Genomic DNA, 23,607 nt, shown 5'->3' on the forward strand with positions numbered 1-23,607 from the left:
TCGAAGAAGACACACGGTTCTGCTCAGGAACCGGTGGTACAACGGGTGGTGCCACGGGTGGTGCCACAGGTGTCGGCTGATCAGGGTCGAATATTGCATATTAGACCCTAATCATTACCAGATTTTACGTATATGATAATGCTTAATGGAGTATTTTAATTGTATTTTTGTTACAGGATGAAGTTAGGAGCGTTAATTGAAAATTGATGTTAAAGGCATGGATTTCATGATCCAAAGTCTCCAGAGCATGGGATGGACTCCAGAGAACCAATAATGAAGATTTTACACGCCTGAGATCTGAGGAAAGCAAGCCAAAGGGGCCCGAAAAGGGTCCAGAATGCAAGATCACATGGTTCCCGCTATCCGATCAGTTCGAAACTTCATACATGAGATGAGGGCCGTAAATTAACCGTACATATTAAATTTCAGCCATTGAAGATCTCGGGAAGTGGTCCAACGGACAGATCAGCCTATTAATCTCCAATTTGGGGCCCACCTGATATTTGGAACTGCCTCAACCTTGGTATTGACGGCTAAATTACCATGATAAAGAGGATGGATAGTGTAGATTTCTCGTAAACATCACGGTGGGCACTGTGTATGAGGAGTGTGCACACTGCACGTTTTCACCGGCTGCGCACCGCACCGCCAGGACGGTCAGCGAGCCGCTGACCTGCGCTCTCTATCCTGCGTCTTCAAAACAGCGCCCGCCGTTCCAGCATCCGCAAACACGACCTGCAGTTGTCGGTTGTGGGTCCCACCTATTGTCCAAATGGACAATCCAAACCGTCCATCCGCTTCCTGGGGCAGCCATAATCCACGCCAAGGTGACGGAAATGGAAAGTACAATGAATACTAGTTTTTCAACCGTTCAATGGTAAAATGGACGGTGAGTTCAAAACTCTGTGGGCCACCATAAAAATAACTCGAAATTGGGCATTCCCAACCGTTTTTTTTCATTCTCCATCCAATGAACGGAGTGGATTTCTAGAATACCAAGTATGTGGACCCCACCATCACAACAGCAGCGGGTTTCGCGTCCGCGTAACGGACGGTCGCTGTCTGTTTTTGCGGCTGTTTGTGGACCCCACCCGTTAACCGTACGGAAGATCTGATCCATCCATCTTGTAGAGTGGTTCGAGAGCTTCAAAACCATGCTGATATTCTTCTCTCATGCGTGCACACGTGCGTGATACAGAGGCCACAAACAGGCCGTCTTGTGACGTTCAAAACTGATTTTGTTGTGATTTCTTCTCTGGGCCGCGTCAATGGACATTTAAAACCACCCATTCTTGACTGAAATTTCATCCTGAATCTAATGGACGGGGTGGATTTTCCAGAAAATACCTCTGTGGGGCCCACCGATCACGGCTGTGAAAAATTGCACTCCGTGTCCTGCTACGACTCTGCCACCGACTCCAACCCTCCAACGGCTATAAAAGAGGAATTATGGACATGGGAAATTCATTCAGAACGAGGGGATTTCAGATCTGGAGCAAGGGAGAGAAGAAAGAGAAGAAAGAGAAGAAAGAAGAGAGAGAGAGAGATTGTTTGGTTTGACGTTTTTTTATGAATTTTATTTAATATTTTTTATGGATTTTATGGGTCACTAATCTCTTAGCTAGGGCTGAGATGAAGCCCCTAATTTGATTAGCTCTTGTATTGGTTGATTTACTTTGAATTTCAATTAATTTGTTTCTTTCTTTAAGTGGGCTTTATGGGTTTAAATTCTATACTTCTCCATCTATGAACTTAACCAAAGTATATATATGGATGTTGTTTGGATGCTTATTATAGGTGCTTGTGTCTGATCAAGAACAGGTTTCCTATAGAGGAAGAAACAGGATGCTTTAATGAATTGTACATCCCTTATGCCCGACCAAGGATATGGGATATGTCATTCATGGCATTGCTTAAAGGAATTAGACAGTCTATATGCCCGATTAAGGACACAGATTGTGCTTTCTCTATTTAAGTGGTATCAATCTAGATCAAGGTGAATCAATAGACAAAACAAGGGTTAGGATAATTAGGGGTGGATTCGAAAGTCCTAGTGCTCTCTTTCTGATTGAATTTTCTTCCCTGTTCTTAATTGTTTTTTTCCGTAAAATTGTGCTTAGTAGTTCATTCCATTATCTGTTGGATTAGTTAAGGAGAGTCATAGATTTGAATTGTGATGACCAGTCCTCGTGGGAACGATCTCATAATACGTACCGTATCTGCATCTGATTCGTATACTTGCGAGTTTAAATATCATTTAAATCGTGTTGGTTTAAATAAAACATCATCGGCCCATTAGTGAGGCTAGTGGCTGGCCGAGAGTCTGGCATAGTGTCAACATGAGTCGGGCCTGAACTGGGGTCCATATGGCTATCGCTGAGGGGAGGTGCCCCATCAACCGAGTCGCCAAGTGGGAGACGTGCCGTACTCCATGTGGCTTTAGGTGGCCTTCCCTATATACAACATAGGGAGCAACCCATGTCAGAGTTAGCATAAGTACCGATGCACATCCACACATCACTCACATTCCAAATGATTCACATACATCTCATAGCAACAGGGAATTTCTATGCATTCATCTAAGAAAAATTGTCACCATACATGAGAGATACAGTCTTACGTGAATTAAGACTGAGAATGCATGCAAACTACTCTAAAAGCCTTTAAACACCAGAACATATTGCCCAGCATTCAAGCCTATACAGGCTAACACAAAAGAAGGCTATTACAAAAACAAACAAAAGATGGCTACACATGTCTAATCATCCAAGTCCGGTGAAAGAGGAGGGGCACCCTTATCCTGCATGCAGCACAGGATAGCCTTCACAGTGCAAGACAACTTCTTGAATTGGTGTTTCACAAAGGCCCCGATCTCACCGACCTCTTGTCGCAAGGTGGCCTGGCCCTCCTCAAGTCGAGCCAAGAGGGCTTCTAAAGTAGACCGATCACTGCCACGCTCGTGTGTAGCAGGAGGAGAGGCCACATCAGGGCCTTAGGCCTCCACTTCTTCCTCTTCTTGCCCTTCCTCCTTGCCATTGTTGTCATCTTCATCGCCATCCTCACCACTTCCTTCTTCTTCCTCGTCACTTTTTTCCTCACTCTCGCTCTCCTCAATCTCATCACTTTCCTCCTCGGTATCGTCACTCTATTCCCCAAGGCAGCCTCGGCGTTGCCTTTCGCCAATCCCCATATTGTCAAGCGTGCTTGCATTGATAATATGGATTGGGGCGACGTCATCTATATGGAGTCGAAAGTTGTAGTGGCGGGTGATCTTGCAAATCAGTCAGCCGAATGGCAGCACAGTACTTTCCCTATTGGACCTTGCTGCTTTGATTATCTGCATCAGGATGAGAGTGGGCAGACATACTTTGTCTCCTTTTCCAACTCGAAACAAGAAGTCCACCATGAACCTCGTGCACTTGGTGCGGTTACTTGATCAGGGATACACGTTATACGTGCATATGTTGTATAGCAGACGGAAGTCATTTGACATCTTGGTTGAAGCGAGGCCAGTCCCTCACCTCCAATGCTCGAGTTGGCCACAAAGGAATCACGTGCAGAGTGTCTTCTCCCGCTTACTAACGCAATCCTTCTCGCTAGCATGCACCAATCCCTTCTCAACACCCATGACACGAGCAATATCATCCACATCAATCATAATCTCCTACCTACCCAGAGGAATGGTAAACTGGAGGGGCTTATATATCGAATTTCGAATGAGGGCATAAAAAGTACGCATAGTGTTTACACTCACAGGAGCTTTTCCCTCGAATATGGGACCCCACCCATTTTCTGTAAGAAAGTTGATGACTGGGTACGTCCCAAACATCGTCTCATCGACGTGTGCTTCAAACACGACCTTGCGGTTGCGGAACTTACCGAGACTAATGTTCGGTAGTAGGGATCTCTCCAACGAAATCCAAAGATCGAGGTCCTGCTTGGACCTCCATTCTTGCTCGGCACTGGCACTTGTTTCGGCGTCTACCCTCCTTGTAGGATGATGTGGTCGGCTTGGCTCGGCCTCATCCGAGGCCGCTCTTTTCCTCGCCATGAGAGACAAGAGCGTAGAGATGGAGAATATGGTCGTAACCACTTCAAAGAAAGCCCTTGAGAATAGGAGGCTTCTAGGAGAATAGAATGGGTGGGTAGGTCTTGGAGTTTTGAGACACACAAGTGGATTTGTGTTCTCAAATGGGAAGAAAAGAGGGAGATTGTGTGAAAAATGAAGAAAAAGGTGGTGTTTGGAAGATATGGAAGAAGATTTTAGAGGGATTGTAAAAGTTAATGGGGTTTAAGCCACTTGGAAAGGGAGATAGAAAGGTAGTGATGATGAAGAAAGGAGATTTGAAGCTTTGAAGATGGATTTGTGCAATAGGTTAAGAGGAAGAGAGATTTAAGAGACTTGGGAGAGAAATTGGAGTGGAGGGGGGTTGAGATTTGTCAAAACTATCCTAAAATGGGTTTTTAGAGGGAGGAGAGGGGTCTCACACGTGTGGAAAGGGCCCCACGGATGATCGATTGGCAGGGGCCCGCCTGCCAGGCAGAGGTGCCACTCGGGCGTTGTGTCGCCGGCGGTGCCTCTGCATGGGGGCAGTGTACACCCCCCCCCCCCCGGTGCCGAAAAAGCATGAGACCCACCTCGGATCCCATCGAAAGTTGGTGCATGGCCCCCCGCACTCGTTTGAGACACGTTCGAGCCTCATCTTGCGAGTATTCACGCTTTTGGCGTGTTTTGTGCATGGGATTGACTGAATTGATGTCCATACTCGTCAATTGACAGACTAGAGGGAGATTCGGATCGTTTTACATAGTCAAAGGTGCCTACGGGGTGAACTACGATGGTCAATTTCGGTTGAATCCAATGACCTACGAAACTGGAAATCCTATAACCGTTTCTATATTTTATCACACCCTCTTAAGTCAAAGTACATCAGTGGGCGTCGTGTGACCATAACCCAGGTCCAATTTAATCCAAATCATGCTCTGATACCAACTTTTAACACCCTGAAAATCGAGGATCGAGCATAAACTCGACTCCCGAATTCTAACGCATCACTTATGCAACATAGATAATGATGATTCAATGTTGTCTGTATTAGTGCCTTAAACATGAGTGAGATTATACCAAACAACATATCATACTCTAGAGACAGTTAAATTTCACAGGCGGAAGATTGTGATAGATGTATAAGATATATATAAAATATTGTAGTCTCTAGAGTGTAAACATGTTACCAGGTTAATTATATACATGTATACTCTGAACTGAACAAAATGAATATACATGGGTGTTCCAAAATACATGACAACATGTATAATGGCATCTAATCAGCATCCCAATAATCCCATCAATCAAAGCGGCCTACATAAACCCTCCTGATAACTGCATGTTTGAGAACTCCTCCTCATCGTCGTAGAAGTCTGGCTCGACCTCATACGTCATGCCAGAATCTGCATCTAAGACAGAGTTTGGTTGGTGTTTAAAACACCATCCCAGAATGTGGGAGTGAGTGATCAACTTAGTGGAACTATGAAGCAAAGGTTAACATGTTATCAATTCGGTCAAGCAGTAATGATAAAATAGTACAACCATAAGGTCCTAAGTACTCTTATTAATGTGAGGATGGTATGTGTTAATGATGCATGCCCTCGCCTACACTCCCTCTTACGACAACATCTTACGATCGCATACACCCCTTCCTCTGTGCACTTCCTTGCCAAAGCACCGCGCAATGCAATGCATGGTCGTGTAACCAAGTTCTTAATTAGACATATTCATACACCAGGATTGGGAAGCTAAGGCACCTCCCTTTATATTAATTACCCAAATAATGATCCATCTAGGGTCGTCAATCCTAGTTAATCGCATACGATAGCAGTTCTAGGTCGCTACGGAGAGGCTGGTCACCATCAGCACAGGCCTAGTTTAACTCGAGGTTACTATGAAAAGGCTCATCGCCTTAACGTAGTCCTAGTATATACTCGAGGTCACTACGTGCTCGTCACCTGATCGTAGGCCGACAGCTCGAATACAGTGTCCCATACCACCGTATTCGGCTCACGAGTCTAGGTTGCTCACTGGACACTATGGGGAGGCTTGTCGCCCCAGCGTAAGCTGACAGCACGACCACGGTGTCCCATACCACCATGCCCAGCTCATGAGTATTAGCGGATCAAGGTACCAAGGTTAAATGAGTTTGGCACTGGTAAGTTGGTACCTTAGATTCAAACAGTAGCGTCCATACATGATGAACATACATTGGGTTAACCGGGTTGCTTGACAAGCTCGAATGGTACGAGCATACGTCGAGCCAATCGACATGAACTTGATTTCTAAGATAGTAGCCAAGCCCAATAAGGCGGTCATAACAGTATAGTTTCGCGGTAATCGGACTTTCGACGTGTAGTCCAGGTCTAATACGGAGTTTCATGATGCTCCCGAGAGTAACTGGGTTTTGAGATAGATCCTAAGTTTTTAGGTAATATAGCATTAGCGGTTCTATTTTTTTGGGTCTTGCAGATCGTATTTAAAGTGATTAGTGCTAATTTCACAGGTAATCTAGTTTAGCACTTAGTTAATTCTAGTCTAATTTTTAAAGGATTTGATCCTTAGTGATCTCTACCTGAGGTGGTACTCGGGTCTTTGTATGGATTTTTTCGAGACGTTATATCATCGGAATTTGAATGTCGATGATATCAATAGTCGTGTCGATGCATCGATAAATCTGAAGGATTTTCCAGTTAAGCTTGCTAGACAGTTTATGCCCATTTTTGATGTCATGGACTCGGCCTCGATATCAACGATATTTGAATATCGATTCTATCGAGTGACCCTCGATCCAAGATAAAAACCACCTGAAAAATATTGTTGGTAACTGAGTGTCAAAGATCGATATCATCGTGGCCATCCGATATCATCGACATTTAAATTTCGAGGATATCGAGGAGAACTTCAATATATCGAAGATTTTATGATTTTTCATAGAAAAACAGGGACACAATATCTTTGCTGTCGATTTTATTAAGTCAACTTCAATAGACTCGAGATTCAAAGTTCGATGATATCGATATGTATATCGATACATCGATAAATCCGTCCAGAAATATATGTGGTTGTTGGACATCTTTTGTCCTCATTTTGATGGTATCGATTGGTCATCGAGGACATCGATAGCAAGGTTCAATTTCATTAAATACCCTGTCGATAAATCGATAAAGGTAGAAAACTTAGAGATTTTTCTGCAGTTTGAAAAAAGTTTTCTAACCCAAAAACCCTTTGATGTTCTAATCAATTTTAAGGGTTTTAATTACCTGGTGTTTTGAGACATGGGATGTGAGGCTAAGATTTACCTGAGGCGAGTTCAGGCCCACATCCAGTTAAGGCAGATGGTTGATTGATCTTCCTGTGGAGCTTCTCTATCTAGCGGACTCAACACTCACGCTAATTGACAAATCAGGGCACTTTCAATCTCCCCCTTTGTCAATTACGTGACAAAATACCAAAACACCCTAAAACAGCATCTAGACAAACACATCTTAAATTGTGTGTACATGTATTTTACACAATTTTACAATGTCTAGTGAAACCATACACACAATCAGTAGCTGCTCCCCCTAACAACATTCTCCTCCTTTCTTGGTGCAAGCTGCTCCCCCTAACAGCATTCTCCTCCTTTCTTGGTGCAAGCTGCTCCCCCTAACACCTGTAACACCATTCAAGTAGATATACACAATTTTCCCGTCGGAGTGTTTGATTTGTTCTCCCCCTTTTTGTCAGTCATTGGCAAAGGTAAATATAATAGTTGATATTGACTAAAGTAGATAATATGTGAGAACTAGATTTTGGAGATCATATGCATATAATAGATAGATGCAAAACATCTTATTTCAGAAACCATGTATGCATAGCAGAACAAGTAAAGCAGATAGATACGCAGAGAATATATATAGATCTAAATATCACATGCAGCACACGCCGTTGGAGCTAAAGCCAGATAAAGCAGGGGATCTCAAAATATAAACATGGTAGTAAATATGTGTGAATTATAACTAGCCATAACCAAAATATCCAAAATGTAGATACTGCCCAAGATTGGCAGTAGAATTATAGTTAGCCAAACAAAATTGCCAAGCCCATTCAAGGGCACTCAAAACCGACCATTAGTATTTAGCCCGTTCATGGGCATATACAACACAAAAAAAAATTTTATCAGACTGTGCAGGTTAGTGAGTTATCACATACACTCATGAGAGCGTAAAACATTCAAAAAGATACTAATGCTCATACGCAGAAATAAGAGTGAGGTGTATGTGACAGCATCTAGAGACCAACACTATGGAGCAGAGGAAGATGGTGTCGTGTCGTCTCGACGACAGGTGATTAGGTCAACCAACTATTGCATGGTCTACTGCACTTTGTTTACCAGGCGTTCCAAGACGGTAAACCTTTCATTCACTGATTCCTTGAGCTGGGAGACATCTCGCTGTATTGCTCTAATCCTGTCTTGATGGAGCTTAAACCTTTTCGCATGCCCGGGCTCTGATGTGGATGGAGCTTGATGGGGAGCAGAGGGTTCATTCCTAGCCATTCTAGCCCCTTCAGTAGGAGCATCACCTTCACCTCCTTCTCCTTTTACATGAATTCCTTCCTCCTATGGATCCTCAGGAAACTTGTGGAATTTTAGATCCATCCTTCAAATGTTGTTTTTGTTGAAGACATGAAGGGGAAGTTCTGGATTGTTAGAAGATGGAAAGCCGATGGCATTGCACATAGTGTGTATAATCCAGGGATAGGGCAAGTGAAAATCCTGGGATGTATGAATGGCATAGACTAACTGATGTACAATAAGGGTAGGGAGGCAGACCTTGATCCCTGTGGCTATCGAGTAGACTATCATAGCCATAAACCCAGTGAGATCAGAACGGTTGGTACTTCTAAGGTAGATATTTGAAGCGAAGATACCATGCAAGATCCGAAACCGTGGTTCCATGAATCTGGATTTTAATGCATTCCCTCAGTGCTAAGGAATGTCACGACCATGGCAGAGAAACTTGGTGACCATAGATCAAGTTTCAATATTTTCAAGATCCATATCTGGAAGACCGACCGGTGACAGGGTAAGACCAAAGATTCTAGCGATAGGCACAGAAGTGATCTCCACGTCATCACCATCAATAAACACAGTAATGGAAGGTGGATCAGACACAGGAGAATGACAGGAAGAGAAAAAGTAGTACGTCCGTTCAAGTTGACATGGCCCACTAAAGTCAAGAACAACTAACCAATCAATTTCAGCAAAAAGGGGTTCCAGATTGTGTGGTATTAAACAGTCCCTATCAACCTTTCTTTCATGGATAAGCTTCCTACCAGTGTACTTAGCCAAAACCGGATTCATTCTAACTAGAGGAGGTGCAGGAGCCTCAGATTGGGATCCGCTACGCGATCCTGGTCTAGTGCGTTGACGTGTAGGGGTCCCACGTTTAGGAGCCCTTGCTCTTTCTTTTGAGGCAAGAACTTTTTATCGAGAGGCTCTAGAAGACTCTCCTGGACCGGACACCTTTCCTTTGTCTTTTCCCATTTGAACAAACAGAGATTTGAAAGATTTGATGAAAGTCGGACAAAATTTCTCCTTGAAAACTTGAAAATACCCAAACCAAAAATAAAATGGAATCTTGAAAAGGAGGAATGATAGGGGTAATACCGGTTTTGAGGAACGTCGAGGACTCCTTCATGGAGTTTCACATGAACCGACGAAAGGAGATGAGCAAGAAAAAAATAAAAAGACTTTTTGATAAAAGTGTGATTTTTCCCGCTCGGCCGCCTTATATTGGATGGCAATCTTCAATATCATCAACCAGTGTTTCGATGATATCGAGATACCCCTCCCGATGTTATCGAAATTGTGTTCAATATCATTCTCGATCATATGGCTCTTCCTATTCCAAGAAGACGTCAATGATATCGACCTTTAATCGATTAATCGAGAATCCACATGACTTATCGACAGACATATCGAAGGTGAATAATTTTCATTTTTCCATACTTCCACAAACTTTCATGTATAGTGTAGAATATCTTTGAATCAACCATATACATAGAAAAATTTTGTACAACTAAAAATTATAAACATTAAGATATTTATATACAAAAGATGAGGTGAGAGACCTCAAATATAACATTAAGAGTTCGGCAAAAAGTGCATCATTTCAGCAAATATCTAGATTTCGATGCATGATCTGGACTTGTTTTTCTATGCTCAATATTTCTAGGCATAGGGATCATCATTTCCTTTACCTTTGATGAGATAGCAGTGGTTATTTGTGTGAGAACCCTTCATCACTGATTTTCCTGAGAGGTCTAGGATTTCGCATTTTTCCTTGTTAAATGTAATCACATGCTTATTGTCACATATTTGAGAAATGCTTAAAATATTGTGTTAATCCTTGTATGCAAAAGGCATTCTCATTTTTAAACAAATTTATTCCTTTAAAAATTCTTTATCCAATTACCTTAGCAGTGCTTCCGTCTCCATAGGTGACTATCCCATTATTAAGATCTGAATAATTTGTAAGGAGAGATTTGTCACCTGTGACATGTCTTAAACATCCGCTATCCAGGTACCACTTAGTTTCATTGCCTGGTATATGGTTTGAATGAGTAACCAGACAATTCTTCTTTTCTTTTGGAACCCATTTTGTGACAGGATTTTTTACTGTGATAGATTCAGCCACTTGATTCAATAACTTCTTCATTCTGTTATTCATTTTAGGTGGTGATGGATGTGTATTTCCTTTATCTATATTCTTGGGTGAACTCCTGACATCCTGTATTTTTTTTTGTTGGTTTGAATTTACCAAAATGGATTTGACTAGAATTCTGTTGTGTTCTCCTAAGTGTCAAGAATTCAAACTTATAGTGACCCGAATCACCACATAAATGACAAACTAGAGTAGTTCTTGTGTTACTTCCCAAAGCAGCAGATTTCTTAGTTATTTGTGCTGCTTTTCCAGTTGTTGTTTTAGATTTTTCATATCCTAAGCCACTCTTGTCCTTACCGAGTCTTCCCCATACCTAAGAGTTTTTCTAACTTCTCACCACTTTGGGAAAACTTATAGTTTAACTTAGCAATTTTTCTGGATTCTTCTAAATCAAATAAGAGTGTATGATTTTCATTTTGAAGAAGCATGTTTTTGTCTTTTAATTGCTCAACCTGTTTATTTAGTTTTTCAGACTCGAATTTAAGGAAGGTGTTGATTCTCTCAAGCCTATCATTATTTGAATGATATTGCTATAAATCATTGATTAGATGTGTATTAATTTCCAAAGTTTTATCCAAATCTTTTTGCAGTAATTCCTTTTTGTTTTTAGATATTCCAAGTCTTCTAACAATGTTAATGCTATGAATGTAAAGTTGATTGTTAGCATCTTGTAGTTTATTCTGTTCTTCTTCTTCTTCCTTTTTAGTTTCCTCATTATCTGATGGAAATGACTCAGTGGCTTGTGGTTCTTCCTTGTTCTCAGTTTCACTAGGTATGATTGGAGCAATGGAGACCAAAATAATTTTTAAAGATTTCTGATCTCCATCGCTCTCTGAGTCGCTAGTTTCTGAGTTTGACTCTTCCTTATCATCCCATGTGGCAGCCATTGTCTTACCCTTAGTTTTCTTATTTAAGCATTCAGTAGATAGGTGTCTAAACTTCTGAAAGGCATAACATTGTGGTTCTTTGGTCTTTTCACTAAATTTACCTGCTGATTGTCTGTTGTCCCCCCTTTTTCCTTTAAATGGATGCCCACGATTTTTCTGAAAAAACTTTCTGAATCATTGAGCCAACAAAGCCATTTCCTCATCTTTATCTTCTCTTTCACTTTCAATGTCCTCATTTGTTGTTTTCTTTGAAGATTTGAGGACAGTAGTTTTAGATTTTGGGATTTGTTTGAAGTGTAGTTCAAATGTTTGTAGGGAACCTATGAGTTCTTCTACTTTCATTTCATCTATGTTTCTACATTCTTCAATGGTTATTACTTTAGGATTGAACCTTTCCGGTAATAATCTTAGTATTTTCCTACAGATTTTAGGAATCGGAACTTTCTCTCCTAATCCTCCCATGGAGTTGCAAATGATATTCAATTTTATGAAAAACTCCATAAAGGTCTCATGCTCTTCCATTCTGAGACTTTTGAACTGTCACACCCTAAACTTGGAAACCGGGCTCACAAAATTCCTGATCACCGAATCTGTCACCGACAGCCTCCGTAGTACCCCATTCTCGGCTCCCAGCATCTATGCACTGGGTTTCGATCCTGGGATCCTACAAGGAGGATTTCAAACATGATTTTGATTCAGTATAAGCATAACCCATAAACAATAACCACAAGAACACCATCACAAAATCCACTATGATCAAAAACTTTAAATACAATGCGTATGAAGAGAAATACAAGATAATGATAATAACAGAAACTCCAAAAGCTCAGCTACACACTCCAACTGTGACAAGGCTATGGCTGCGTCCTGACGTCACCTGCATGCATTAATCGTGCATAAGCTTATAAAAGCTTAGAGGGTGGTGTAAGTGTGTGCGTAATATAAGTGTGCTCAGAATGCAAGGTAAGAGAAATGCAGAATCATGCTGATGAGTACATGAATGCAATCAGCCGTACCAAGGCTATGCGGTGCAAGATATGAATGTTATTAGCCATGTCAAGACCATGTGATGCGGGATGCAGTTCAAGCATACCAATCCTCATCATATATCAGTACAGTTCTGATTCTGGATAATCACCGGAGTTTAGTACACTCCAAATGGCACTACCGCTCTCCTAGCCGCACAGTGCTAGTGACGTAAGAAACCTCACTATCCGCCTAGCCAATAGTCTGCCAATACCTATCCGGCACGTCGATAGTGGACCCATTCACGAGTTGGTCAAACTCAGCCTAGTATTGCCCCCTACTCTCGGGCGAGTAAGGCCACACCCCTTTCTAACTGACCACGATACAGTGGGAGACGCAGCCTCCTGGTATTCGGCCCTTATGCGCTCATATATCCACTCGGTCTCGACGTTGGAGTCATCTTCTGATACCATCGAGTTTAGAGATTTTCACCCAGGGACATCTATGGTGCTCCGATGCTTAGTAACAATATTTTCGGTATCCGATCCTACCATCCACGATGTGTCCGTGGAGGTCATAACCCTAATGTCGCTAGGGCGTATAGTAATCATGTCATACAAATGTGAAGTGCATAAATCACACTACTAGTCATGCAACAGTCTTGCACATACCACATGCTCATGAAGGGCAACTCGACCTATCGGGAGCTCATAAACAATTTGCCCAAAGGCATATGCTATGACCAATCACTCCTCATATCAAGCATACATATGATGCATATGAGCATGAATCATCGATCTATACTAAACAAGTTATGTGGTGATGGGCTCTGTTCATAGCAAAGATGGGCCTAGACGGCCTATACACTACAAGTATGGGCCTAACAATGGGCCCTAGGGAGAGTGACAATGCGGACATTTAACCAACATCATCCTACAATGTGAATGTCAAACCATTATTACTCCCAAGGCACGACCTGCCATGAACATTATTACATAAATCATGGTGGAATCACACATTGCAATGGGCCTTATGTACATCCTATTGGGCCTCAACCCATGGACCTCAGATGCATCAAATGGGCTGCATAGCATGGGCCCCATAAATATATCAGAGTGGGCCTCAGTGGGCGGGCCACAAATACGTCACGTTGGGCCTAATCACATGGGCCTTACATACATCACAGTGGGCCTCATAACATGGGCCTCATATCTATTAAAGCAGGCCTCAACAATGGGCCTCATACAAATCAAGGTGGGCCTCAACAATGGGCCTCATACAAATCAAGGTGGGCCTCAACAATGGGCCATAAATATGGTAAGTGGGCCACGCTTCATGGGCCACATGTATATCAAATGGGACACACTCAAATATAAGTGGTGATGAGGATTTCCACCATTAGAATTCCCAAGGGTTTAATGGTGGACGTTCAAACCCACTATTTTCTATAATGTGGTCCACCTGATCCTAAATCTGTCTTATATATGTAGAATTTTTATTCCATCAAAGGCCTTAAAATAATCTCCAAAATGGTTGGACGGTTTGGATGAAACACATGCATCGTGGTGGGTCCCATAGGGATAGACAGCATAGATGAATTACATAACTCATGGTGGGGTCACACTAATAGAAGGTGTGGATTACTATACATAAATACATCAGTGGGTCCCATGTGGGGCCCACCATAATGTTTATGTTCCACCCAACCTGTGGATAAAGTCACATAGATCTGGGGCCCAACAAAAATGTTTATTTTCCACCAATCCTGTTGACAAGGTCATGCAGACCTTAAGCCCACCATAATGTTTAATTTCCACCCAACCTGTGGATGAGGTCACATGGACCTGGACCCACCATAACGTTTATTTTCCACCCGCCTGTTGGTAAGGTCACACGGACCTGGGTGAGGAGTAAAAACAAATTTCATACATGATCCAAAACTTTTGCAGCCCAAAATGGTTTCAATGGCAGACCTTCAATCCAACTGTTTCCAGTGATGTGGGCTGCCTGAGCTTCAGATAAGGCTGATTTTTTTTTATTTTTTTTTTTTTGGGGGGGGGGGCACTGTCCCAAAGGGGACCTACCAATTGCATGGAATGGATGTTCCACACACATCATGGTGGGGCCCACGGCTAGGACCGTGGGTCCTTGCCAGTCCATCCGCACGCAGCAGCTGCCTGCACTGCACGGTCAGCAGCAGCAAACGCTACTACTTATATGTTTATTATTTTATTTTTTTTGAAAAACCATTTTTCTATGGTTTTTCCATGGTAGGGCCCGCATCATGTGGATCCACTCCAACCATTGGACTTCATGGCTCAAGACCGTCTAAATGAGCCCAATATGCAGCATGTTTTGGCGAGTAAAAACATCAATGCAGGTTTTAATGGTAAACACTACTATTTCTCATAGAATGGCCCGCTTGATTATCAGATTGGCCTCATGTTTTGGCTCAATGCCTAAAATGGGCTGGGGAACAAGATAAACGGCATGGATTATATGCATACATCAAGGTGGGGCCTACATGAGTAGCCCACCCAAATGCCTTATATAATTATATATATATATATATATATATAGCTTGTTAGTACACTCCCATGTCAGTACACGCACTCCATGTTAGCCACCCCTGTCACGTCCAGCATCCAGAGACGCTGAACTGCATGGATAAACATGGACATCATGGTGGGTCCCACATGTACGTGGCCCACCTGATGGGTCTGATATTTGTGTTTTTCCAACCATCCGGCCTGTTAACGGGTTGGACAATGTAGATCAACACATCCATCAAATGGGTCACACGAGGGTGGATGGTGCGGATAGATCACATACTTCATGATGGGGTCTACCTAGGTGGGCTACACGGCAGCATCATCAAAAGAAAACAAGGAAAGAGAGAGAGAGAGAGAGAGAGAGAGAGAGAGAGAAAGACAAGAAAGATGGTGATGGAGGAAATGGACCCAGCCACTATGGGCCCTCCCTTTCTTACATTACATACTTCAAATGGGTCCCACCACATGTGGCCCCAAAAATGAGAATTAACAGTGGATCACCCACCTCTAGGCCTTCTCCTTAGTCCCTTAGTCTTCTATGCACCTATGCTCAACATTTAACGGTGGATGATGGAGTCTTGATGGTGGGCATGAGAGATGAGAGGGTGGGCCACACTTGTTGATTTGGGGAAAGCTTGGGAGGGCTTGGACGTTTGGAGCTTGGGAGAGTGTTTTGAGAAATGAGAGAAAGAGAGAAATGATATTTTAAAAAGGGATGGGTGTTGTAAGGAAGGGAATGGGAAGGTATGGTTGTGGTTGAAAATTGTAAAAAGAGAGATGGTTAGGAGAGAGAGAGAGAGTTGACTTACGAAAAAGGAGGGATGGGTTGTTGTACTTAGGGTATGGTGTGTACTTGACTTGGGTAATTGATTGATTGATGGGACATGTCATAGAGATTCCCTCAAAATTCACAATGCGTGGCGTTTCTTCGGAATGAACGTAGGCCCACATCTTCTGACCTGGGTATCAGTTCGGTGCGCAAGTCACAGCGTTAGAACCGCGGCGACGGTGCGGTCGCTAAGATACAAGTTTCAAATCGAGCTAACGTTGGTATGCAGGACTTGGCTTAGGATCACGTGCAAACATCGGATACAGGTCGAGGGTTGCCGGAATTCGACCGGGAGGATCGCAGAAGCCTACGGAATGGTATAAACTATGATACGGGTCTTACATGTGATGTTAGAAGTTGTAGTTTGGATCTCTTCACAGTACTTGTTCTTTCATGGGTTGTTTCCAACAAATCCCATGCTTCTTTCGATGTCCCACACATACTGATTTGATTGAAAATATCTTGGGACACAGCATAATAGATAACATTCATAGCTTTAGCTTCACAGTTTGGTTTTCTTTATCAAATACTGTCCACTTCTCTTTAGATTTTGGTTTGGTGATAGTTGTGTCATTATCAAGTACTATTTGTTCAAATGGTGGCACATGTCCTTTTTCAACTATATCCCAGACATCATGATCCAAAGATCTCATAAAGTAGTGCATTCTAGCCTTCCAGTTGGCATAATTTGATCCATCAGATACTGAAGGTTTAGAGACCGATGAGCCCTCTCCTTTGGCCATATTCCCAACTTCAGTCAAGATCACTCTCTAAGCGGTGAAGCCCTTTAAGAGAGACCCGCTATAATACCAATTGAAATTGCAATAATGACCGCTTTAGTTAAAGTAGGAATATGTCAATATGTCCTAAGGGGGGTGAATAGGAATTTTATAAAATTTTATAACAATTTAAAATCCTATCACTCTAATCTTAACAACAAGCATACATTAGGATTACTCAAAACAAACTCTACTGGCTTCCAAGCCCGGTAGAGGATCTAATCGCAAACTATTTGAGAAATGAACAATGTGCAAATTAGTTTATGATAGATATGACTGTGTGTGTGTGAGGTGTGATCTCAAATAATCAAATATGAAAATACTTAAGGAAATCACATAAGTAATGGAAGACAATAGCAATCTCAAACACAGTCATTTTTTTAGTGGTTCGACTATTTGTCTACTCCACTCCTGGCAACTGCACTCAACCGTGATAAAAACCTAACCTATACTATGTCATGGTCCATACCAATGACATACCAAAATAACTAAAAATAATTACATGTCAAAATAAAATATACAAGTCAAAATGGTAAGACATGTAATGCTTGTATTACTCCCCCTAAGTTGCTTCCCTGATCAAACCTGCAACAACAACAAACCCTATGCAAGAGAATGCATGTTTTGGTGGGTTTGATCTTTCTCCCCCTTTTTGTTAGTATTTGACAAAAGGTTAGTACAAATCAGATATCCAATAAAAATCACATATGAACCAACTCTATAAGTCAAAGATGTACCAATTAAAGCTTATACTAACAAAGGTTAGGGATGCATGTTAATATTAAAAACATGCATCATGCTAATTAAGGTCATTCAATGGATGAACCAATGAAAAATGGAATGACCAAGGACAATTTAAGCTAAAAAAAAACATGTGATTTTTAGTTCATCAATTTTAAAGCTTAGATTAGCCTAGTCTAAATGAGGCTTAATCCTCAGATTTACCTATATGTTCAAGTATGATGTTAAATTCCTCAAATTCAATGATAAAGCTTATATAGGAGGTTCGGTCCTTTGATTTACCAATTCAGCTCAAATAGACCTCTAAGGTCACCTCCTTGTGGAGTTATGGTCTCCTGAATTTTTAGGGAGGAATGGTGTGACGTGAGCCAATAGGATGCACATTTGGCTCGTATCATCCCATGTTGCCACCATTGCCTTGCCTTTAGATTTTATTTTACAAGGGTAATCAAGGGTAAAATGTACATACTCTCCACAACTGTAACATTTGACCTTTTTAGATGATTTGGTGGATTTTCCTTTATGCGCTTGTCCACCTTCTTGTCCTACTTGTCACAACTCTTCCCTCTAGAAAATTTGAGAAATTTCTTAAGTGTATTAGCTAATTCCTCGCCATCCACATCACCACTATCACTTTCTGATTTAATTTCTTTATGTTTATATGAATGCCTATATGATGATTTGAGGATGGAGAGTTTCTAACCTTTACAGGGGGTCTTAAAGTGTAGTTCAATGTTTGTAGTAAACCTTAAAGTTCTTCTACTTTCATCTCATTTATATTCCTACACTCTTCTATTGAGATTATTTTTGGAGTGAACCTATCCAGCAAGGATCTAAGAATTTTTCTACATATGCGTCCTTTCGGAATCCTTTCTCCTAAACCCCACATGGAATTGCAAGTGTCATTCAGTTTATAATAGAATTCCATGAAAGTTTCAAACTCTTCCATCTTAATGTTTTTAAATTATGTAGCTAAGAGTTGAAGCTTTGATCTTTTTACCATGCTAGTTCCTTCGTGGGTGATTTTCAAGATATCCCACATGTCCTTCCCCATTATACAAGTGCATATACATTTAAATTTGTTAGGGGAAGCTCCACAGTATATAATATTGAGAGCTTTGGCATTATAGGTATATCCAGCTCTCTCAATGACACTCTAATTGGTTTTTGATTTGGGAGCGGTCATGATGCTACCATCAACCATGACCTATTCCATGGGAATTGTCTATCCTTCTTGTTCACAACCCCAAGTGTAGGGTCACGATGCAGTAATAATCTCAGTAAGACCGAGGTCAAATCCACAAGTACTGAACTTGTGTATCTTCTGAAAGAAACTAGAACTAGAACAGAAGAAGATGTAAACCTAAATTTGGAAGTATAGAGAGTAATTGTGAAAGAAAACTTAAGAAATTCAAAGGTGGGAAACTAGGGTTTTCAAGGATCCATTTGTGGGTTCCCAGGATGCTACCTTACTTGATTCAAGGATGAAGAGATTTGTCAGATCTCTGAACTTCTCATGCATCTAATCATCAATGGATGAGAGTTGTGAAGATTTGGAAGTGATTCCATCACCTAACCATGCCCAGGAGACAAGGCAACCAACAGGATCTACCAATCACACAACCAATCATAAGAGAATTGGGAAGGTTAGGAGGGATTCCATCATCCTACCATACCCAAGGGACGATGGTGAACAACAAGATCTCCTAATTTCACAATCTCAATTCTAAAAAAAAGAAGATATCTCAAGCTATCGCAGATCTCTTATAATTTGTCACAATAAACCATTAAAAACTAAAAATATTCCATATAATCAAACTAGAATCAAAGAGAGTTCAATAAAAACGAATCAAAACAAAGCAAACATCCCAATCATGCTACAAGCTTCACCTCTTAGCCCTAGCTAAGAGGTTCAGCCAACCACACACATGATTGAACTAAGAACTCCTAAGAAAAGCATATAAACAACTAAGGAAAGGGAAGAAAAACTCTTGGCGATGGCTTCTCCACGCTTTTGCTCTACTCCTCCAACCCTATAAGATGCCTAGGCATGCCTTAAGGACCCCGATTTATAGTTTTACAACTCAAACTTTCGCATCGAGTAAGAAAATTCCAGAAACCGCTTTAAATTTCTGCACTTTATGTGTTGTCTGTGTAACCCAGGACTGGTCAAGGACATCCCTCAACTGTTCGAGGGTCACCTTCGACTGGTCGAGGGTTTCCTTCGACGGGTCAAGGATGACATAATTTCTAATGATTTTACCGCTAGAGTTTGAGTCAAGGAATCCTCGACTGGTCGAGCAGGGCCAAGACTAGTCGAGCAGGAGCCAGGACTAGTCGAGGATTACGCATATGCACTTCAAAACTTCAATTCTCTTCATTCTTAACTTGGTTTTCTTGGATCTTTGGCATGTAAATTATTCATTCTTAGTCTTCTAATATCCATCCTTAGCTTTGGTGATTCTTAAGCATTAAATTCATGCTTTTAGCATTCTTTTCAATCCAAGCTCTTAAATTCACCTTACAACACAAACATAATTAAAATAGAACATTAAGCATTATCATGTTCATAAAACCAAGTAATAAATGGGGTCTAATATGCAATATTTGACCCTCAACATAATCCTTAACCAGCATTTCGCTAGTCCCAAGCAAAGTATGCGAAAAATAAACTTTAATGCGCAATGTTCAAACCTTTTTCAGAAAAAAATCTTTTATGTAATCAAGTATGAATGAGTAGGCTCAAGATGAGAAAGTGAGATTCTGAAAACCTAAAGCCAAATCACATAAGCAATCAATCAAATAAGTTCTTCATCCATTAATTCAGAGCATAGTTCGCATATCAAGTTTTTCAGTTTACTCAGTGAAAATACTATCTTTTCATAATATTAGCCATGCTTATTACTTCAAGATTGCTTTAAAACTCAAATAATGATTTCGAACTTATCCCATTTTCCTTCTTTTTTCAGTTTTTGATTTTATATTGATAGTCATTTTCATTCAGTATTTTTATGTTTTCTCTTTTCTTTCAGATTTTTCATTCTTTTTCAGACTTTTTTTTTCAATCTTTTCACCATTCATGACCCTTTTTGTCGATCTCCTCTTTCTTTTTAAAATTAGTCCTTTTCTTCTTTTAAGGTGGATAAAATTCTTCAGACTTGGTTCTCACCATCTATCAATGATTCACATATTAACAATTAGAAATTCTAGCATTATTTTTAGAAAACAATTTGAACGTGTCTTGTGATTTAGATTAACATGATATTCAAACTTCCTCTTAATCAATTGAGCGCAAGTACTTAGGTGATAAATTACTTAGATGACCAAACTCCAACAATTCAAAATTCACTCTCTATCTTATCATCATACTCAAAACATTCTTAAATACACAACTTATCATTTTCCAAATAGATAAACATTGAAAAATTTTCAAAATTTTCACAATTTTTGCTTAAAGACAAAACGCTGATTAGCTTGCCTAATCTCCCACCACCAACCTAAAATCTACAATGTCCTCAATGTAAAAGAAATAAGCATGATTTGCAAAAAGAGACAACATAATTGAAGGAGAAGTAATAGAAAGATAGTACCTGATGAAGGAATTTTGAAGCCCTTTCCAAAGAATCTCAGCATGAAGGTGGGTTAACATAAGAACTTAACAACCGAAAAGCAAACTATCCTAAAACAGCGGAAGCAAACTATCTTAAAATCCATGAAAGCAGTAAACTAATCTTAAACTAGGAAAGCAAGGGAAAAGCTACTCAGGCATGCCACAAGGTTCCTCCTCCGACCAATAACTTGATAAATTTCTCAGTAGGTTTGTAAGACCCCGTCTATTCCGTACGACTTTCTATGTTTATGTACATGATAATTTACGTCCTTAACTAAACCTGGACTGGCCGTTCATAGTACATACCCGATTGACTGGGACCCCAAGACCTCGAAACCTATCTCATATCGACCGCCCCGTCACCGCGATCGTGGAGGTACCACCCGTGTGTCTGTACGATACTCCTTTAGTGAGATACGCCGTGAAGAATAATAAGTGTATCATGTGCGCATGACACCATGTATTTTATTCCACACATGTGCACAACACATGTCATGCATACATGTACATGCCACACATGGGTGAGAGAATCTCTACCCATGTGTGTGATGTCACATACCCATACCTCTTCTCTCTCATGTGCATGAAAAGTCAACCTTTCTCCATGCCATACACTATGCATGACATCACCATACCATGTCATCCCATGCTCCTTTAATCCACCATTAATTACAAAGCATGAATTAAGTACCATAATCCTAGCCTAAACTAATATTAATCACATTAGCCTAACTTAACCAAAATTTTATCCATTTCTTTATAAATACCCCTCCATCCCTTAGCATTTCACCATTTTCCATAAGAGAGAGAGAGAGAGGAGTAATCTTGGTGGGCCATCAACTCCATCAATCCCATCCCTTCCATCCATCTCAACCATCCATCTAATTTATCAAGGTGAGTACACCCACCCTACTCATTCTTATTTTATCTTTGTTGTGTTTTTGTATGGTGGAAATGATGTTGATGATAATGATGTGATCAATGGTGTGGATATGTAGGAGAGTACATATAAAAACATGATTAAAAAAATGGTGATGATATGATGATAATGGCGTGTTTAATGGTGTGGATTCATGGAAAAATACATATGAAAAGAATAATAATAAAATATATATATATATATATATATATTTTAGTGGGACCCATTGATTGTGGGCCCCACTAGAATTTTGTAGGCCATCCAAATCATCCAAAGTGTGGCCCATTGTGTTGGCCAAACACACACACACACGCCCATGCACACACGTGCACACAACACAAAAACAAACAAAAAACTAATAATAATAAAAGAATACACTGCAGCGTCCTCTGGACGCTAAAGCAGGCAGCGCCTGGCTGCTTAAATGAAGGGGTTTGGACTGTGGGTCCACAGCAGGCCCCACTCATGATGTATGTATCAAATCCACATCGTCCATTCAATTTTTCAGATCATTTTAGGCGTTGAGCCAAAAAATGAAGCCAATCTAGTTCTCTAGTAAGCCACACCATCAAAAATCATGTGAAAACATACTAAAACATATAAAAGTACTTTCTGGGGGCCCACCTGAAATTTTGATGTATCTGAAACTTGGAATGACCCCTTAACCTAGTGGGACACACGCAATATACGGACTGGATCGTCCCATTATGGGCCCCAAATATGAAAAATTAAAAAAAATGTAAAACAGCAATGACGCTATTGCTGCCAACGTCTCTGCTGATGCTGGAAAGAGGTGGGCCCCACCACAGGCCCCACCAAGATGTGTGTCGAACATCAGTCCCATGCATTTGATGGGTCCCGTTTAAAAATGGGCCACCCCCAAATTTTAGCCATACACGGAACTCAGGTGGCCCACACCATTAAAAATCATGTAAAGACATGCTAAAATATACAAAAGTACTTGATGGGGCTCACCTAAAACTTTGATGCATCTGAAACTTGGACTGACCCCTCCACCAAGTGAGATACACACAATGGATGGACTGGATCTCTCAAGTGACCCACCTTGATGAGAAAATATACAAATAATAATAATAATAATATCAAAATAAAATAATGGTGTGAGGAAGTGACGTCCACATTTTGGGTAAAATTTTGTGGGCCGATCATGGCCATACCACAATGTATGTGCTAAATCCACACCATTCATCCATCTTACTAGCACCATTTATTGTATGGTCCCAAAAAATCAGGCTGATTAGAAGTTCATGTAGGTCATGCCACTTAGACAATGGAAATTGTACACAAAATACTTAGATTTTTTCTGGGGCCCACCTTGGTGAGGAAAGGTATATCTGGGCCATTCATTCACTCCTTCAGACTATTTTAAGTCATGAGTAAAAGAATGAGGCAGATCCACAACTTAGGTGGACCACACTATAAGAAACAGTGGGAATAAAATTCCCTACTATTAAATCATTTGAGTTCTACTGTGACATGTGACTGCCACCAAAGTTGAGTTGGCCATTAGATCATGGAGCCAACTCGTTACATGTATTTTACATC

This window comes from Magnolia sinica, chromosome 15 (genome assembly GCF_029962835.1).
Source record: "Magnolia sinica isolate HGM2019 chromosome 15, MsV1, whole genome shotgun sequence".
Taxonomy (NCBI): domain Eukaryota; kingdom Viridiplantae; phylum Streptophyta; class Magnoliopsida; order Magnoliales; family Magnoliaceae; genus Magnolia; species Magnolia sinica.